General features: G+C 42.1%; 1 protein-coding gene across 10 annotated transcripts in view; it reads left to right on the top strand.

Moving 5' to 3' along the window:
• Positions 1 to 20,899, top strand: part of PCBP3 (poly(rC) binding protein 3) — a 213,437-nt gene that overhangs the window by 66,752 nt on the left and 125,786 nt on the right. For 8 of the 10 annotated variants that reach the window (XM_060009757.1, XM_060009754.1, XM_060009756.1 and 5 more), the window contains exon 2: positions 15,991 to 16,029. The exons of 1 other annotated variant lie outside the window; for it this stretch is intronic. The gene's annotated coding sequence lies outside the window, so the exon portion shown is untranslated. Of the gene's footprint in view, positions 1 to 15,990; positions 16,062 to 20,899 lie in introns of all 10 variants that reach the window. One more of the 10 variants, XM_060009748.1, reaches the window with a different exon arrangement.

The following is a 20,899-nucleotide window of genomic DNA, read 5'->3' as shown; positions in this document are numbered from 1 at the left end:
CATTTAGGATCTGCATTATTAGACCAGGGATAGGCAACTATGCCAGTGCACCAGAGTTGGGAACACACTCACAACCCCCCTCCACACACACTCACATGCACCCACACCTACCCACCTACCTACACATACCCACACACCCACACACCCAGCTACACCCACACCCACCCGCGTCCACACTCCCCCACACGCCCACACCCAGAGGAATTCATAATGCCGGAGGTTGCATTACAAGTCCATGGGCAGAGGATGGATCGTTTCATAAGTATTGCTGGGATAATCTTCTGCCTATATGTAAAGATAAAATTAGATCCATACCTCATGCTTCATATATGAGACTGAATTCTAGACGGAATCAAATCCTGAGTGTGAAAAGCAGAACTAAAATTTATAGAAGACAGAAGATTATCTTTGACATCTGGGTGAAGACGAATTTCTTAAACCAAGCACCAACTGTAAGGAAAAAGACTGGTTTATTTGTCTATATGAAATAGAGAAATCATCTGTATGGTAGAAGATATTTATAGAGTGAAAAGACACACTACAGGCAGGAGGATACATTTGAAAGTCATATAACTTGAAAAGGATTAATATCAAAGATCTAGAAAGAAAAAGCATACAATGGATAAAGGCTATAAAAATTCAAAATGAGGAAATCATAAAGGTTATAAATGTATGAAAACTGATTTTTCTAGTAATCCATGAAATACGAATTAAAACAATGAGAGACCTTTTTTTTTTTTTTTTTTTTTTTTTGCGGTACGCGGGCCTCTCACTGTTGTGGCCTCTCCCGTTGCGGAGCACAGCCTCCGGATGCGCAGGCCCAGCGGCCATGGCTCATGGGCCCAGCCGCCCCCCGGCATGTGGGATCCTACCGCGCCGGGGCACGAACCCGTGTTCCCTGCATCGGCAGGCGGACTCTCAACCACTGCACCACCAGGGAAGTCCGAGAACATTTCTTATTCATCTGATCTGCAAGCATGAAGTCAATTAATAAGTATCGGTGGGCTGTGGGTAAATGGGAACTCTTACACCTTGCTCTTGAGAGTACAGGTTGGTGTAACCACTTTGGAGACCAATTTGGTTACATTAGTAAAGTTGAAAATGTGCACACAATATGACCCACCAATGCCATTTTCAGCATTTGCTCTAGAAGATGTCACGAGTACCTGAGGATGTGGTCCTACAGTGTTTGTAGTAACAAAACAGTGGAAACTACCTAATTGGCCTCAGTAAGTGGACCCAGACATTTGTTTTGTTCACACAGGCAAAAGTTATTCAGCATTAAAATGAATGAGTTAGATCTTTGTATATCAGGATGCATAAATCTCAGTAACAATGTTGACTGTGAAAAACCAAGCTATAAAAGTATGGGTGTTGTATGGTATCTTTGTTTTTGGATATTTACATAGCCAGTAAAGGTATAAACACCTGAATGTGAATGATGATGTGTCATCTTTAGATTGTGTTTCATTTTAAATAGAGATCTGAAGCAAATAAAGCAAAATGTTGACAACTCTTTATTCTTCATGGTAAGTACATAGACGCCCATTATGTTTATTTTTTGATTTTAGATTTAATTCACATACCATAAAATTCACTTCATTAGAGTGGATAATTGAGTGGCTTTTGGTGTATCCACAGAGCTGTGCAACTATCACCACTGTCTAATTTCAGAACATTTTCTACAACCCAAAAAGAAACCTCGTACCCATTAGCAGTCACCTCCCATTCTCCCTTCCCCAGTGCCTCAATACCATTAATCTACTTTCTGTCTCTATGGATTTGCCCGTTCTGGGCAGTTCATATAAATGGAGTCATACAGTGCGTGATATTTTGTGTCTGGACTTTTTCACTTAGCATAGTATTTCCAAGGTTCATCTATGTTGTAGCGTGTATTAGTACTTTATTCCTCTTTGTGGCTGAATTATATTCCATTCTATGGGTAGAGCATTTTGTTCATCCTTCCGTCCACTGATGGATCGGGCTTGTTTCTGTTTCGTAGCTTTTGTGAATAATGCTCTTATGAACTTGATGTACAGGTTTTTGTATGAATATATATTTTTAATTCTCTTAAGTAAGGAGTGAAATTGCTGAGTCACAGGGCAACAATATATTTAACTTTTTGACAAGCTGCCAGAGTGTTTTCCAGAATGGCTCCACCATTTTGCATTCCCACCAACATTGCATGAGGGTCCCAATTTCTGCATATCCTCACTAACACTTGTTATGGTCAGTCTTTTTGATTGTAGCCATTCCGGTAGGTGTGATGTGGTATATCATTGTGATTTTGATTTGTGTTACCCTAATGACTAATGATGTTTCAAATCTTTTCACTTGCTTATTGGCCATTTATATATATTCTCTGGGGAAATGTATATTCAAATCCTTTGCCCATTGTTTAATTGAGTTACGTGTCTTTTTTATTGTTGAGTTGTAAGAATTCTTTATATATTCTGGATGCTAGTCCCTTATCAGATTTGTAGAAATTTTCTCCCATTTTGTGGCTTGTATTTTCCCTTTCTTTATTTATAGACTGCTTTGAAGCACAAAACTTTTTAATTTTGATCAAGTCCAATTTCTTTTTCTTTTTTGTGTGTGTGATTTGCAATTTTTTAATATTTATTTAAAATGTTTATTATTTATTTATTGTTCTTCCAGTTTTATTGAGATAAAATTGGCATACAGTTCTGTGCAAGTTTAAGGTATACAGCATAATGATTTGACTTACATACATCATGAAATAATTATCACAATAAGTTTAGTGAACATCCATCATTTCATATAGATACAAAATTTAAGAAATAAAAAAATTTTTTTCCTTCTGATTAGAACTCTTAGGATTTATTCTCAACAACTTTCATATATAACATACATCACTGTTAATTATATTTATCATGTTGTACATTACATCCCTAGTAATTATTTATCTTATAATTAGAAGTTTGTATTTTTTTTAAAAATTAATTTTCACTGGAGTATAGTTGCTTAACAACGTTGTGCTAGTTTCTGCTGTACAGCAAAGTGAATCAGCTATATATATACCTATGTCCCCTCTTTTTTGGATTTCCTTCCCATTTAGGTACCACAGATTGTTGAGTAGAGTTCCCTGTGCTATACAGTATGTTCTCATTAGTTATCTGTTTTATACAGAGTGTCAGTAGTGTATATATGTCAATCCCAATCGCCCAGTTCATTCCACCCCCCGAAGTTTGTATCTTTTGACTGCCTTCATGCAATTCTCCCTCCCCATCCCCTGACTCTGGTAATCACAAATCTGATCTCTTTTTCTATGAGTTTGTTTTTGAAATATAATTGACCTACAGCACTATGTTAATTCCTGTTACACAACATAGTGACTCTATATTTCTATACATTTCAAAATGATTACCATAATAAATCTAGTTATGATATGTTACCATACAAAGATATACATAATTATTGACTATATTCCCCACACTGTACATTTCATATCTGTGACATTTATTTTGCAACTGGAAGTTTGTACCTCTTAATCTTCCTCACCTATTTCTCTCCTCTCCTTACCCTCCTCCCCTCTGGCAACCACCTGTTTGTTCTCTGTATCTATAATTTTGTTTCTGTTTGTTTGTTCAATTATTTCATTTTTTGAGATTCCACATATAAATGAAATCATACAATATTTGTCTTTCTCTGTCTGACTTTTTAAACTTAGCATAATACCCTCTAGGTCTGTCAATGCTGTCACAAACAGCAAGATTTCATTCTTTTTTATGATTGAATAATATTCCATTGTGTATATACACCACATCTTCCTTATCCATTCATCTATTGATGGGCACTTAGGCTGCTTCCATACCTTGGCTATTGTAAATAATGCTGCAATGAACGTGGGATGCATATATCTTTTCTAATTAGTGAGTTTGTTTTCTTTGGATAAACCCAGGAGTGGAATTGCTGGATCATATGGTAGTTCTATTTCAGATTTTCTGAGGAACCTCCATACTGTTTTCCACAGTAGCTGCACCAATTTACATTCCCACCAACAATGCACTTGGGTTTCTTTTTCTCCACATCCTCGCCAACTTGATATTTGTTGTCTTTTTAATAATGGCCATTCTGACAGATATGAGGTGATATCTCATTGTGGTTTTGATTTTCTGGTGATGAGTGATGTTGAGCATATTTTCATGTGCCTGTTGGCCATCTGTATGTCTTCTTTGGAAAATTGTCTATTCAGAAACTCTGCCCAATTTTTAATCAGGTTGTTTGGAGTTTTTTTGATGTTGAGTTGTATGAGTTCCTTATCTATTTTGGATATTAGCCCCTTATCAGACATACTAATACCATTTGCAGATATCTTCTCCTATTCAGTAGGTGACCTTTTCACTTTGTTGATAGTTTCCTTCACTGTGCAAAAGCTTTTTAGTCTGATGTAGTCCCATTTGTTTATTTTTGCTTTTGTTTTCCTTGCCTGAGGAGACATATCCAAAAAAACATTACTAAGATGATGTAAAAGAGTGTACTGCCTGTTTTATTCTAGAAGTTTTATGGTCTCAGGTCTTACATTTAAGTCTTTAATCCATTTTTAATTTATTTTTGTGCATGGTATGAGAGAGTAGTCCAGTTTGTTTCTTTTGCATGTAGCTGTCCAGTTTTCCCAACACCATTTGTTGAAGAGACTGTCATTTCCCCATTGTACAATATATTCTGTCTTCTTTGTCATAGAGTAATTGCCCGTGTGAGTGTGGGTTCATTTCTGGGCTCTCTATTCTGTTTCATTGATATTTATGTCTATTTTTGTGCCAGTACCATACTGTTTTGATTACTGTAGCTTTGAAGTATAGTCTGAAATCAGGAAGCATGCTACTCCCAGTTCTGTTTTTCTTTCTTCAGACTGCTTTGGCTATTCGGGATCTTTTGTGTTCCCATACAAATGTTAGGATTATTTGCTCTAGTTCAGTGAAAAATGCCATTGATATTTTGACAGGCAATGCATTGAATCTGTAGATTGCCTTGGGTAGCATGGTCATTTTAACAATACTAATTCTTCCAACCCATAAGCACTGTATATCTTTCCATCTGTTTGTGTCATCTTCAGTTTCTTTCATCAGTGTCATGGTTGTCTGAGTACAGGTCAGTTACCTCCTTAGATTTTCCTATTCCTAGGTATTTTATTCTTTTTGATTTGATTGTAAATATGGTTGTTTTCTTAATTTCTCTTTCTGATAGTTCATTGTTAGTGTATAGAAACACAACAGACTTCTGTATATTTGTATTCTGAAACTTTACTGAATTCATTCTTGAATTCTAGTAGTTTTTTGGTGGCATCTTTAGGATTTTCTATGTATAACATTATATCATCTGCAAACAGTAACAGAGTTAACTTTTCCCTTTCCAGTTTGGATTCCTTTGATTTTTTTTTCTTGTCTGATTGCTGTGGCTAGCACTTCCAATATTATGTTGAATAAAAGTGGTGAGAATGGGATTCTTGTCTTGTTCCTGATCTTAGAGCAAATGCTTTCAGCTTTTCATTGTTGAGTACGTTAGCTGTGGGTTTGTCATATATGACCTTTATTACGTTGAGATATGTTCCCTCTCTACCCACTTTGTAGAGAGTTTTTATCATAATTGGATGTTGAGTTTTGTCAAAAGCTTTTTCTGCATCTATTGAGATGATCATGTGATTCTTATTCTTCAATTTGTTGATGTGGTGTATCACATTGATTGGTTATGGATATTAAGCCATCTTTGCATCCCTGGGGTATATCCCACTTGATCATGGTGTATGATCCTTTTAATGCATTGTTGAATTTGGTTTGCTAATATTTTGTTGAGGATTTTGCATCTGTGTCCATCAGTGATATTGGCCTGTAATTTTCTTTTTTGGTGATGTCTTTGTCTGCTTTTGGTATCAGGGTGATACTGGCTTCATTGAATGAGTTTGGAAGTGTTCCTTCCTCTGCAATTTTTTGGAATTGGTTGAGAATGATAGGTGTTAGCTCTTCTCTAAGTGTTTGGGAAATCCACCTGTGAAGTTGTCTAGCCCAGACTTCTGTTTGTTGGGAGTTTCTCTAAATTGCTGATTCAGTTTCATGAATGGAAATTGGCCTGCTCATATTTTCCCGGTTCAGCCTTGGGAGAGTGCACGTTTCTAGGAATTAGTCAATTTCTTCTAGGTCGTCCATTTTATTGGCACTTAGTTGACCATAGTAGTCTCTTGGGATCCTTTGTATTTCTGTGGTGTTAGTTGTAACTTCTCTAGTTTCATTTCTGATCTTATGCATTTGGACCCTTCTCTCTTTTTTTCTTGATGAGTCTGGCTAAAAGTTTATCAATTATGTTTATCTTTTCAAAGAACCAGCTCTTAGTTTCATTGATCTTTTTTTTTTTTTGTCTCTACTTCATTTATTTCAGCTCTGAGCTTTATTATTTCTTTCCTTCTAATAACTTTGAATTATGTTTGTTCTTCTTTTCCTATTTCCTTTAGGTATAAGGATAGGTTGTTTATTTCAGATTTTTCTTGCTTCTTGGGGTAGGCTTGTATAGCTATAAACTTCCCTCTTCTAGATTCTTACTTCTCTTCCATTGAAATGTCTACCTGTGTATCATCTATACTATATTGTCTATATCTATATCTATCTCTATTCAGATTTTCTATTTTTTCTTGAGTCATTTGTCAGTTTCAGGCCCTCTGCTATCTTCTGCCTCAAGTCATAGAAACAAACAGCAAAGAATTTTTTTTTTCTTTTTGTGGAAAGTAGTGTTAGAGGCTAAAATCTTGACTCCAGGGCTACACATAAGTATTTGTGGTGGCCCTGAGTTCACATTGATTCCTTCCCAATTTAATTCGATTACTATTAGGTCATTAAAAATTTTAATTCTAATATTTAAAACACCTGAATTTCTTATTTTCTACAATATATTTACTTAAATTTGTTGAATCTTTGGCCGTAAATTAGTTACGTGTCCTTTTTTATGATCCCCATGTGTTCCATTGACTCTCATCTAGATGCTTTGCTGGTGACTACTGAGTAGGTGGTTTACAAAAGGGACACAGATACCAACAACCACGAAAAGGTGCCAAACCTCCCTATTAGTGGACAAACGCGTACACATCATTCTCTGACCGTCCTGTCGGCATATATCTTGAGAAGGTTTATACAAAGGAGTTTTGGCAAGGAATCACAGAGACTAGACTCTGAGACGTCAGTATTTTGTGTCTCAGAAAGTGACTGAAGGGAGACAGTTTCTGGAGGGCCCTTTGTCCTTGTGTGTATCACAAGCTTTAAAAACATTTAGGCACCTGGCTTAAAATGCTGCTCTTTAGCACTTATCTTCAGGAAACAATCAGATAAGCATTACATTTATGTACAGAGGATGTTCATTACATCATTAATTTAAATAATTAACAATTGGAAGCACCCCAAATGCCCAATAATAGATGATTTAGTAAATCAGTTATTGTACTTCTACACATAGTAGAGTATTAGGTAGCAATTAGTGTTTATAGGAATGATTCATGACATGGAAAAATGAGCCCAGAATATGAGGTCAAAACACAGGTAAAAACAGCATATTTGATATAAAATATAGGGGTGTGTGTGTGTGTGTGTGTGTGTGTGTGTGTGTGTGTGTGTGTATTTTAAAGGCTTCAAGGAGGTACAACCAAAGGTTTATGGTGTCTATTTCTGAGAACTGGGATCACAGCTGAAACCTGATTTCACACATTTCTGAATTTTCTAAATTTTCCTAAATGAACATACACTGCTTTTATAGTCATAGGAGAAATAAGATTTTTTATATTAGAGAAGAATTATGTGAAAATTAGTCTGATCTTTTATATGCAGAAACATCATTCTAAGCATAAAAGCAACGCAAGTAATTTCAAATAATAGATAAGTTTGATTTTCATAGACACGTTTCTTTGAATATCAGTAAACAGTATTAAAAGCTAAAACAAGCTGTTATGAACATTTTCTGCAAATATTACAGACAAATATAGTACGTTGTTCTGAAAACATATGTAATCTGTCTCATTTTTAAAGAAGTGTATGTAAATGCATGTTACAATGAGAAACTACGAGGAGAAAATATACTCTACTGCTGTCAGTGCTTCTGTCTGGGAATTGGAAGTACTTTTAAATATGTCTCTTGTGCTTTTCTGCACTTCCTAAATTTTCTGCACAGAGAATAAGCACATGTCCTGCGAGGATCTAAAATTGTTGTCGTAAAGAGCAGGGCTGAGCACATGGCTTCTGTCCCTGCCAGGACCTGCTGTTGCTCAGCACCTGCACTCCCGGGGAGGTCCAGGGCAGGGGCGTGCACAACTGACTCTCTACCACTGAGTCAAACGCTTGTATTCAGGGAGTTGTCTAGAAAGTCTGGTAGATGTACTTTAGGCAACTTCAATACCCTGGTGAAAGGCCAAGCAGATTTCTTGTGTCTGATTCTGGTAATGAGAGTGACCCACTCAGAAAACTGAGAGAGTAAAAATAACAAAGTTTAAAATTTTAATTTAATAAGTCCCTGTACTGAGATTGAAACAAAATCCTTTTGTCAATTCTTGCAAGTTGGTAATGAATAAAGCCCATCAGCATAACTTAAAAAGACTGAAACATGGGTGTGCACATCTGTATTCATATACATCGAGTGTGAGCTATCGTAAATAGGAAAACGAAACAAAATCTTACCTCATCCCGGGACGTGGGTGGCTGCTGTGAGCATGACACTGAACTTCTAAGCGGAGGAAGTTTGCAGTCGGGTGTGGGGACGGGTGAAAACCTGCTCTCGCAGGCCAGGGAGCACGCCTGGCACGGCATGCAGGATGATGCGAGGCCAGAGGTCAGGCAAGGGGCTCTCGGGCTCTTGGCCTCTGCGTTCCTTGATGATCATGTCACCACCATGCATTGGCCTTGAGATGCTAGTTTTTGATGTGGAGGAGTAAAGAAGTTCAAGCCCTGGCTGCCTCCTTCTCTTTTCTGCTGAGACCATCACCAGGAGTGTAATTACTTAGAAATGGTAATTGAATTGGTGGATTCTGTGATAGGAATGAAGCTGAATCATCCTTGCCCGTCCTCCCCCCAGAAGCTCTTTTAAACTCTAGTTACCCCGACTTCTTGTTGGCACTGCAGGACTCTGAAAGTGCTCTGTTGGAGGGGGTGAGTTAATGAGACACTCCATCCCCCAGTCTGGGGAAATTTGGTCCTCTTGAAGTCAGATCTTTGCTATGGCCTATTTAGTTTTGGGTAAAAGCAGTGGCATTCGCTCTTCTTCCTTTATTGAGATCTGTCATGGTGTGCGTTCCCATTTAGCAAAAACTGGGACCGTGAGCAGATCCTGAGGATCTGCAGTTCCAAGGGTGTCCCGGTGTGAGACCACCAGCACTACCTCGAGTCATCATTAAGAGGAGAAAGAGTGTTTGAGGCTATAGACTGCGTAGGTTCACCTGGGGAAGTGAGTGTAGTCGGTGGGGAGGAGCCTGTGGCTGGAGCTGCCGGAGGCGGTCCAGTGCTCTTGCCCCAGCCCCTGCTGTGCACTCTGAGGCCTTGGCAGTGCCCACCCCGCTCACTTTCCCGGGGCCCTGTGCTTCCTCCCCTCTGTGCATTGAAAGCTGCTGGGCGCACTTGATCCAACCTGGGCTTCCTGTCCCTGGTGCACTGCCTCCCTCTGGGAAGTTTGTGTCTCTTTAGATTTCTTCCATCTTGACAGTCAGGATTTGGAAGAGTATCTCCATGTGACCTGCATGCATGCTCCACTCCTGTGCTGGGTTCTGGCTGGTCTGGATGACATACTTTCCTCTTTTCCCACCAGCCTACCTTTTCATGTGCTTATTTGCCATCAACATGCTTTCTTTGGTGAAGGATTTGATCAAACATTTTGCCCATTTAAAAAATTAGGTTGTTTTCTTGTTGAGTTCGAGAGTTCTTTATATATTCTGGACAGTCCTTAATGGTACATGTTTTGCAAATATTTTCTCCTAGTTTGTAGCTTGACTTCTCATTTTTATGTATATTTTGAAGATCAGAGGTTTGAAATTTTCATGACATCCCACTTATCAGTTTTTTTCTTTTATACATCATGCCTTTTGTATCATACTCAAGAATTCTTTGTAAAACTGGAGGTCTGTAAGATTTTTATTCTCATTTCTCTTATTCTTTCTTTTGGAAGTTTTATATTTTGGCTGTTACATTTAAGTCTATGATATATTTTGAATTAATTTTGTATAGGATGTGAAGAAAATCAAAGTCCTTTTTTTTTCCTTTTCTTTTTTGTATATGGTATCTAGTTGTTCTAGCACCATTTATTAAAAAGAATATCTTTACCCCTTCAGTTGCCTTGGAACCTTTGTCAGAAGTCAATTGACCATATATCTGTGTGTTTTAAGGGAACCTGGAATTTGACTTAATCAGGAACGGTAAGACAGGCAGATATGGAAATGACTGGCATGAAGGAAGAAGTTTATACTCACAGATCTTTATACTCCTAGAAACAGGAGGCAGGGTGGGGCATTCAGGGCCACATGGGGAAGCACCAGGGTCAGTCAGGAGTCAGAGAATAGGTGAGGCAGGGTCAGCAGACTTAAGATTGGCTAGTTTGAATAATTTCAGCAGGCCCATGGGCATGATGTCTGGTACCTGACCCTAGGGTGATTAGGTCGGGTGGATAGTGGCCCAGAGAGTGAGGGCCCCACAGAGGAGGTGGTTGGGGTGTGGGCTCTGAATTGGATGGTTTGTATTTGAAAGGTGCCCCCAGGGTGAGTTGTTTATCCTATCTCTAGAAATTGGCTAACTCTGGAAGGGCTGCTCCTCCTGAATCAGCAAGGCCCAGATGTGAAAGCACAAGAGCACGAAAAGTTCAAAAGCAAAACAAAACATGGTTAACAACATGCGGACTATTTCTGGACTTGCTATTCTGTTCCTTTGATCAATTTATTTATCTTTATGACTGTAGCTTTATAATAAATCTTGGAATAACTTCTCCTACTTTGTTCTTTTTCAAAGTTGTTTTGGCTGTTTTGTTTTCTTTGTTTTAGCCTACTCTGATTTAGATTGAGATTGCATTGAATTGATAGATCAGCTTGGTGCAATTGACATCTGGTTGGACAGAAGTGCTAAGAGGGGACATCCTTGCTTTGTCCCTGATCTTAGGGGAAAGCATTCAGTCTTTTACCCATATGTGTGACGTTAGGTGTAGGTTTTTACTAGAGGTCCTTTATCAGGTTCAAAAAGTGCTCTTATATTCCAAGTTTGGTGAGGATTGTTTTTCATGAGTGGTATTGAATTTTGTCAAATGCTTTTTCTGTATCTTTTGAGATCATTATATAGTTTTTCTTTTTTTCTGTCTATATGGTCCACGCGTATAAATGGTCTCAGGCATACCTCAGAGATACTGTGGGTTTGGGTTCAGACCACAGAAATAAAGCAAATATTGAAATAAAGCGAGTCACATGAATTGTTTCTGTTTCCCAGTGCATATAAAAGTTATGTTTATACTATACTTTAGGCTATTAAGTGTGCAATAGCATTCTGTCTAAAAAGCAATGATACCTTAATTTAAAAATATTTTATTGCTAGAAAATGCTAATCATCATCTGAACCTTCAGCGAGTTGTAATCTTTATGCTGGTGGAGGGTTTGAAATATTGCAAGAATTACCAAAATGTGACATAGACACATTAAGTGAGCAAATGCTATTGCAAAAATGGCACTGATAGACTTACTTAATGCAGGGTTGCACAGACCTTGAATTTGTAAAAAACACAATATCTGTGAAGCGCAATAAAGTGAAGTGCAATGAAATGAGGTTGGCTGTATCTTGATTTTTTTTTTTTTTTTAGTATAAAATCAATTGCTTTTCTGGATTGAAATCCACTTTGTGATGATGTATTTTTTTTATATTGTATGATTGGATATGCTAAAATTTAAGAGTTTTTGCCTCTGTATTTATGAGGAGTATTGGCGTGTTTACCTGTAGTGTCTTTTTTTGGTTTTGGTATCAGGTTAATTCTTGTCTCATAGAAGGATTTGGAAAGTGTTCTCTTATATTCAATTTTCAGGACAAGTTACTAAGAAATTGGTATTATTTCTTCCTTGAGTGTTTCCTCCATTGAAGCCATCTGGATTGGCTCTTTTTTTTGGTGGGGAGGTTTTTAACTTGAATACATTTAGAGTTATCTGGTTTTCCTTGAGTGAGTTTTGATAGCTTTATTGTTCTAAGAATTCCATTTAAGTTGTTAAATTTATTGGCATGCAATAGTTCCTAACATTCCCTTATTATATTATATTATATTATTTATTTTCTTTTTACTGAAGTGAAATTCACATACTACACAATTAATCATTTTAAAGTATACAATTCAGTGACATTCAGTGAATTCAACAGTGTTGTGCAACCACCACCCAGTTTTAGACTTTTCAAAGTCTGAGACTTTTTCATCAGCCCAGAGAAACACCCCACACCCACTAAGTAATCCCTCTCCATATTGCCCTTTCCTCATCATCTGGACACCACTAATCTGCTTTCTATCTCTGGATTTACCTATTCTGGGTATTTCATGGAAACGGGATCATACAATATGTGACCTTTTATGTCTGGCTTCTTTCTTTGAGCATGATGTTTTCAAGGTTCATCTGAGTTATAGCATGTATCAGCACTTCACTGCTTTTTATGGCCACAGAATATTCCATTGTTTGGACATATTACAATTAGTTTATCCATTCATTCATTGATGGACATTTGGGTTGTTTCCGCATTTTGGCTATTGTGAATAATGATGCTATGAACAATATCTGTTTGATTCTCCCTTTTCAGTTCTTTTGGATGTATACCTAAGAGTGGAATTGCCAAGTCATATGATAATTCTGTGTTTTGCTTTGTGAGGAACTGGCAAACTGTTTTCCACAGAGGCTGTACAGTTTTACATTCTCACCAGTAATAATATGAAGGTGCTTATTTCTCCATGTCCTCACCAACACTTGAATGTATATTGTGTTGTTATTTATGGAGTGCCCTAGAAATGTCAGTTATGTGAAGCTGGGTGACAGTGTTGTTTGAGTTCCCTATAGCTTTTACTGACCTTCTGTCTAGTTGTTTTGACCTCTTTATTAGTATGTAATGCCTTTTTTTATATACTTCTGATAATAATCTTTGCACCGACATCTACTTTTTCTGATGTTAATATAGCCATTCCAACTTTCTTTTGATCAAGGTTAGCATGGTACATCTTTTTCCATCCCTTTTATTTTAATCTATTTGTATATTTATTTTTAAAGTGGGTTTCTTATAAATATTGTATAGTGAGGTCCTGTTTTTCATCCAATCTTAAAAATCTCTATTCTCATTAGGTTGTTTTAGACCACTTATACTTAATATGATTATTGATATGATTGAATTTAAATCTATCATTTTGCTATTGGTTTTCTACTTGTCCCATTTGCTATAAGATCCTCTTTTTTTTTTTTTGACTTATTTTGGGTTGAGTACTATTTATGATCACTTTCATCACCTTTACTAACTTATTAGCTATATCACTTTGTTTTTAGAAGTTGCTTTGGGATTCGTTGCATATATCCTTAAGTTATCACTGTCTGTCTTCAATTAATATTATACTAGTTCACTTATAGTATAAAACCTAAAATCTGCCATCTCACTTCTCGTGGCCTTTATGTTACTATGTCATGCCATTTTACTTCTACACTGCTATAAACCCCACAATACATCGTCATTATTTTTGCTTTAAATAGTCCATTATCTTTTAAAACAATCTTACAAATTAAGAAAAAAGGCTCATATTTATTCATGAATTTTGTTCCCAGTGCTTTTCATTTCTTTTTATAGATCTAGATTTCCTTCTGATATCATTTTTCTTTTGTATGATGGACTTACTTTAATATTACTTGTAGTTCAGAAGGGTCGGTGGTGAATTATTTTAGCTTTTGTTTATTAGAGAAAGTCTTCATTTTGTCTTTGTATTTGAAAGTTGTTTTCACTGTTCATGGTATTTCAGGTTGACAGTTTTTCCTTCATTACTTTAGAGATGTCATCCCATTGACTTCTGGCTTGCATTGTTTCTGGGAAGTCCTTGTCCGCCACGTCTGTGTTTGTCCCTCTGTACGTAATGTTCTTTTTTCTCTGGCTGCTTCTAAGATTTCCTCTTTGGGTAAGTTGATTACGATGTAACTTGATTTGATTTTCTTCATGTTTTCTTTTGCTTGGGGATTGTTGACCTTCTTGGCTTTATGGGTTCATAATTTTCATCAATTTTTGAAATTTTTTTGTCATTATTTCTTTAAATACATTTTTGTCCCATCCTGTTCTTCCCCCCTGAGTTTTAAATTACACAAATATTTCTGTGTTTTTAGGGAAGAGGGAGTCTTTCCCTGTGTTTCATTTGAGATCATTTCTGTCTGCATGGGTTGTTTTGTCTGCACATTGACTAATCTTTCCTTCTCTAGTGTGATATGATGTTAATGCCACCTAGTGTATTTTTCATTTCAGATCTATTTTTCATCTCTAGGTGTTTGATTTGGGTCTTTTTAAAAATGCTTTTCATGTCTCTCCTACATGTTATGCTTTCCTCTATCTTCTGGAACATATACAATGTGTTTATAATGGCTGTTTTAAGGACCGTATGTGCTAATTATTTCCTTGGGTAATTTTCTGGTTCTTTTTCTTACTGATCAACTATCCTCATTATGAGATATATTCTCATGCTTCTTTGCATCCATGGTATTTTTTAAATGAATGAAAGACATCATGATTGTATATTGTGGGGCTCTGTATCCTTTTAAATATTTTAAACTTTCCTCTTCAAATGTATTTGTTACTTGGACAGTTTAGACCCTTCAGTGGCTTGTTGAGCACTGTTAGGCTGTACCTAGTTTAGTCTGGTGCTCATGTGCCCCTGCCACCGGGGCTGTGCTCTTCCAAGTGCCAAGCCCAGTGGCCCCCGTGTCACAGGTTCCCTAGTCTGGCTGTTGGGAGTGTGGTCCGTTCCTGGAGCTGCGGCAGTCACAGCGATCCTTTGTCCTGCTTCTCACTGCTGCGCCTTCCCTGGCCTCAGGCATACGCGCTGGTCAGTGTCCTGGCAACGACCCAAGCGAACCCCCACCCGTCTCTGGAGCGTTTCTCAGCTCTCTCCTTTCTGGTCCTCTGCCCTGCTGATTCTCGCTGCTATTGCCTCCTTGAACCTCAGCTGTTTCCTCATCTCAGGACTCCCCCAGGTTTGCCTAGGTTCCCCCTTCCTGCACTGTGGCCTCATAACCCTCCCAGAGCTGTAGGCTGGGCAACCAGGATGCATCACATGCGTTTCCTCCCTCGGAGTCATTGTCCTGTGCTCCCTGTTGTCCCACGTCTGAACACCCTTGTCTCATGTCTTTTGGCTGGTTCTTCATTGTTTGAGGCTGGAGAGTTCCTCCTCTTCTGGTTCCTCCTCTTCTGTCATGGCTGGAAGTGGATGTGTCAAACGTTTGCCTGGTCTTCAGTCCTCACTGGACAGACGCCTCTGGGTTGCCTGGAGGAGGCTCGGGCAGAGCTATTTACCTGCCCGTAGAGTCTGCACAGGCCGGGCTCGGAGGTCCTGCTGTCTGGGCAGAGCACTCTTCAGACTTGGAACTGAGACCATGTGGGTGGGCATCTGGGTGGGGGGTCCTACCTACACCTCATCGTGGGCTTCTCCTTACTGCTTCCCACAGACTTAAAGGGGTCTGGGGGTCAGCGCTGCCCTAGACTTCCATCAGGTTTAGGACCATGGGCCAGGGTTCAGGGGAGCCTGGGCTCTGAGCGTTTATTGGTATCTTTTAAGTTCCAGACGCAGTTTAGAATCTAACCACCTTTCATGGAATTTTTTCTCTTGGAGACTGCCTTTCTCCTTCCAAATAACTGATTTATGACTACATTCTTTTAAAAATTTATTTAGTTTGATAAGACTTGATATCTAAGATGATAGATCATTCTTTGGGTTATTTTCTACCTATGATTTCCAGTTATAATAACTTTTTTAACCTGTTTACAGGGCTGCCTACAGACAGAGAAGCTCTTCCCATGGTTCCATGTAAGTAGTCTTCTCATGATGCCGTTGGAGAGGTATGTCTTTAAATTAAGGGATTCTTTCCACGTCAGTTGAGTTGTAAGGTCTTGCTTGCGTATGAAGCCATGTGTCTTGCTGACTCTCCTTATGGCCTGGTTTCATGTCACATGAGGCATGTGTTACAGGTCAGGTGCAGCAGCAGTGTCCGTGATGTGCACATTATCCCTTCTGGCTTCTGTAGAACCAATATTTAAAAAGAGGGAGTTTCCTCCTTTTGTTCTAACCTTTCTTCTTCAGAGTCAACCTGACTAAACTGTCCAGCAGGGGCCTGGGAGCCAGTTGTTAGCATGGGCTGAGTGGACGGTGCCTTTGTCCCGTGTTACAGCAGTGACACGTGTGTGCTGTGGCCGTGATGGCATCGTGTCCAGGCCCCACGGACACCTCTTTGTGGCCGTGACTCCAGTTTTGCAAAACTACCTTGAAAGGATTCCTTTTAAATTTATCCTTAAGAGGCCTTTGTTTTTCTACAGCTTATAACTGTTATTTTCTAGAAGTGTTCAGTGGTCTTGCCCGGAAGGCTGGTGTGTTCAGGCTGGCGGCTGATGTCATGCAGTGCCGGCTGTGCTCACACGAGCCCCTCACCGCGCCCTGCAGGGCAGGTGCTTTTGTTCTGCCCACTTCTCAAGGCTCGGGGAGACGACGTCTCTGTGCTTGTGGGTGGTGAGACGGGAGCCTGAGCCAAGGCCTCCGACCTCACGGGCCCGCGTCCACATTGCGATGGCAGGATAAGTGGGAGCTACCTTGATGACGGGATGCGGCCTCCAGACTCGGTGTCTGCCCTTCTCTTCCTGGTGGCCTTGACTGCAGCCCCGAGAGGCCACCGCGGGGTCCTGGGCTCAGCCCATCCTGATCAGAGAGCGCTCGCTATGAGCACCACAGTGACCTTCCGGTCTTGTGCCCAGCAGTCCCCTCAGGAGACACGAGAGACGGTGGCGAGGAGTCAGGGAGCATGTGCACACGGGGACTTAGGGCGGGTGGGTGACTGGACGCCCGAAAGTTGAAGGGGAAAGTTCTTAGGTAACAAATTGCTTGAGCAAAGACCTTAATTGCGCTTTCATTCCTTCAGCACATATTGATAGGGCCAGCCACGCTCCTGGAATCCCAGCTTCCTGCATTACATCTGTGGGGCTCACACAACATAAAAGTAATAAGCAGATGTGTCACGTAGTGTGCCGGGTGGTGACCTTGCCAGGGAGGAACAGAGAAGGGTCGGGGTCGGGGCTGCACGGGCAGTGGATGGGGGTCAGGGCGACTCCTGGGAAGGGGCATCTGAGCAGAGCCTCGGAGGCACCGGGGTGGCCCCTGTGGGTGGTGGCAGGTGAAGGGCTCCAGGCCCAGGGGAGCCAGCGAGCATAGGGGCGGGGCCCAGAGATGAGGGCAGCGGGGACACACGGGGGCCCTTGCTCACTGCGGGCAATGCTGTGAGTGTGGGAGCGGCGAGCGGGTAGTCTTTTTTCTCCGTGTTGGATTGTTTTTGCAAACTAAAGCTGTTATAATACCTGCTTCTTAGAGGACATCCAAATCCCAACTGGCTTGGGACCAACTTTGTAATTGTGCAAATCTGGATCTAATTTTCACAGAAATCCCGAGGGAAGGGCCTCTGGAACTCAGGCATATAAACAACACCCTGTGTGTGCTGGGCCTCTCTCCCCTAGACTTTGGTGTTGCCCACATCCCTCCCCCTGGCAGGCCGGGCAGTCTGACCGGCCTGCAGTTCTGGAAACAGCCAGCATGCTTGGGTGGGGTGGGCTGGCCCAGGCTACTCCCCCTGTGCGTGTGCATGGCCCCAAGGGCCTAGTGTGGGCGCTAGAGGAGGCCCCGGCACCCAGGCAGAGGCAGAGATAGCTGGGCAGTGCGAGCTGGCAGGACTGTGATTCCACAGGACTGCAAATCCCCTGAGGCTTGGTTAAGGAAAGGCAGCAGGCTTTTTATAGGGCACCTGTGGCCTCTTCTGTGAGCGGGGAGGGAGCTGTTAGGGGCACTGAGCTGGCTGGAACAGAGATCAGTCCGCTTCCATTGGCAATCTCAATCTCGATTGAACCCTGCAGAGTCTTCCTGTGGGATTCCTGGGTGGGAGTAGGGGGTGATGAGCCAGAAGGGAACTCATCTGCAGTGGATGTTCCCCAGAGGATGTGGTGGCTCCGGAAGAACTTGTTTTTCCATTTGCACATCTTCCGAGAACTTTCCACACTTCCTTAGAGTTGGGCAAAGGGCAGTCTTCCGTGGAGCAGCTGCAGATAGGCCTTTCCCCGCCGCCCTGTGTGCCTGTGCTCACATCCGGCTGGGACCCTGACCCCGGTTTGTTTAGCGGGGACCTGGGCTCCCACAGCCCGCCCCACGCCCCCGCCCAGCTCGGGGCTAGGCCTTCGGCCACACTAAGATCAGGGAATCAGCAAATAGTGATAACGAAAACCTTGTTGAAATTTTTATTTACTTTGAAGTCTTTTATTCTTTGTAATACTGAGAAAGATTATTGGCTTTCTAGGCTTCCCACCCCCGGCCCTGCATTAAGATAACGATTTTCACTACAGAATTGGAAAATACGAAAAAGAACTTTAAAACTCACCTATAGTGAGGGCAGACAGAGCCCCCCGACTGGGACTCCTCCATCAGGGCCTCCTTCCCCCCACATTACCCGCGTCCTTCTTGGTGACCCTCCACCTGCAGCCTGCGGTTCACGGGGCAGCCCTGTAATCACCTTCTCACAAACACCCCTGGTCCTTCCTGTCCCTCCACTCTCCCCTCCATGCAACAGCAGTGTGGTGTTGGAGACCATGCAGCCCTGAAGACTGGCCAAGGCCCTGGGGGACCCCAAGCCCGCCCCAACCCAGCCTCGCCTCAACCCCTAGTAAGGTGTGCTTTTATCTGAGGCCCTTCTTGTGCATCTGATCTTTCTTCCTCAGATTTCTAATGTAATCAGGTTTCAGTCTCAGCTGATGACCGTGCCTCGTAATTCAAGGAGAAAAGCGGAAATAGGAAAATTGTGGAAAGCCTGATTAAAAAGCAGTCAGACTCTCAGCCCCCGCTCCCACACCTGGACAAACCGCTTCCCCACCCTGGCTGCAGGCTGGAGGGTGGAGCGGAGGCCCCGGGCACAGCAGAGGGGACTGTCCTAAACAGGAGGTGGGGCCGCGCTCAAGTGGATCTGGAGCCCTGTGGCCCCAGCCCCTACCCAGCCGGCCCCCAGAGCACTGGCAGCCTGGCGTGGGCCTTTGGGCGCGGCTTGGTGAAGCAGGCAGGCTGACGGGCTCAGGTGCTACCATTCGGGTGGTGGGGCAGGGGGATGAGGCTCCAGGAGCAGATCGTGGGCTGCCTCCTGCTGTGCTTGAGGGGTCAGAGGCCGGTGGGTCCCTGGCTGAGAGTTTGGATGTAAAGTAACACCAAGTACATAGAAAATTATGCAACAAGCAAGCCTCTCACTCACTCCAGGAAACACATGTACAAGAGGGAGATGCAGTGTGAGGTGTGAAGAGCAGGTCCGCTGCCTGTGGTCCCTGCTGACAGCCGGTGGGCGGAGGTGTAGCACTTGGAGGGATGGGGGGAGGGTGTGGGTGGGGTGGAGGTTCATCCTCAGGCTCTAGGAGGAAGCTAGTGGGTGACACACAAGATCCTGGAGTCAAGAAGAGCCATACAAAGCCGGTCATTGGAACCGAGGAGAGAAATAGAAAAGAGGGAAAAGGAGCAAGACGTCTGCGGGGCAGAGGTGGGCAGAGGGCCGGCGGCGCGGCTCCCCATCAGCTCTGTGGGACTCTGACTGTTAAAACTACGTACATTTATAATTGTGTTAAAAATAAAAAGTAAAAGGTTATATTGCAAATGCTGTTTCACACCCCAGAATTTGAAAGCAGCCCCCCAGCCCCTCCGCTGTCTGCTTCTGCCGGGCCGAGCTCCCCTGCATGGCCATCTGGCCCTCCCAGCGGGGCTGTGTCTTCACCACTTGGCCAGACCGTGTGGCCCCTGCCTTGCCGAATCCGGTAGAAGATCTTTCTCCTTGGGGAGCTGAGCGCTGCAGCTTGAGGCCAGCAGGGCCGCCCCTTCTGGTGCTGTGTTCTTTCAAAGGCTCCAGGACCCTGTGCTCTCCTGGTTTTGCATGTTTGTTGTGCGTCACCTCCTCCTGCTTCCCCCGCTCCCCACCACGCGTGAGCCCGCCTTGACGCACAGCACATTCTCGGTGCTCAGAGAGGACCCCGCTGATGGTCGGTGCTTGGGGACTACGGGGTCCAAGGCACTGCTGCGGACATTTTGGTCTGTTTCACTCCAGGTTCTGCCTCTGGGGTTACGCTGCATGCATACTTCTGTGCTCTGCTTTTAAACAGAATGGTATACGGCAAAATGTTCCACGTTACCATTTGAAAACATTATTTTTAAAAGGTTGCATAGTTTCCACTATAGGGATGTAGGTGTTATTTTGTTCAATCACTCCACTTCTGTTCAATATTTGGATTGTTTTCAGATCTGGCACTAGTACCGGTAGTCGTGAGGTGAGTTTCCTTGTGCATAATACGGCAGTCTCCTCCTTCCCGAGGCAGTATTGCGGTGTTTGCGCACGTGCGATCCCGGGTCAGAGGAGAGGGACATTTTAAAAGAGGCGTAATGTGCGATCGCCCAGTCGCTCTCGAGACGGTAGATTATGGCAGCGTGAGTGCCTGGGCTCCTGGCCCCTGAAAACCTGGGGCTTTGTGTGTCTCTAAAAGCCGAAAAGAAGTACAAGCGGGTTGAGCTTTCAACTAGAGCTGGTGTGTCCTTCCTCGTGTTTCACTGAAGACATTCAGCTTTTATGTTTGCGGCTCTTATTTTCCCCAAAGAGTCGTTCACCTTTTAATGTGGCGTTGGC

The sequence above is a fragment of the Delphinus delphis genome, chromosome 4 (assembly GCF_949987515.2).
Source record: "Delphinus delphis chromosome 4, mDelDel1.2, whole genome shotgun sequence".
Taxonomy (NCBI): Eukaryota; Metazoa; Chordata; class Mammalia; order Artiodactyla; family Delphinidae; genus Delphinus; species Delphinus delphis.
The sequence above is the reverse complement of the archived record's forward strand: the minus strand, read 5'-3'. Positions and strand labels throughout refer to the sequence as shown.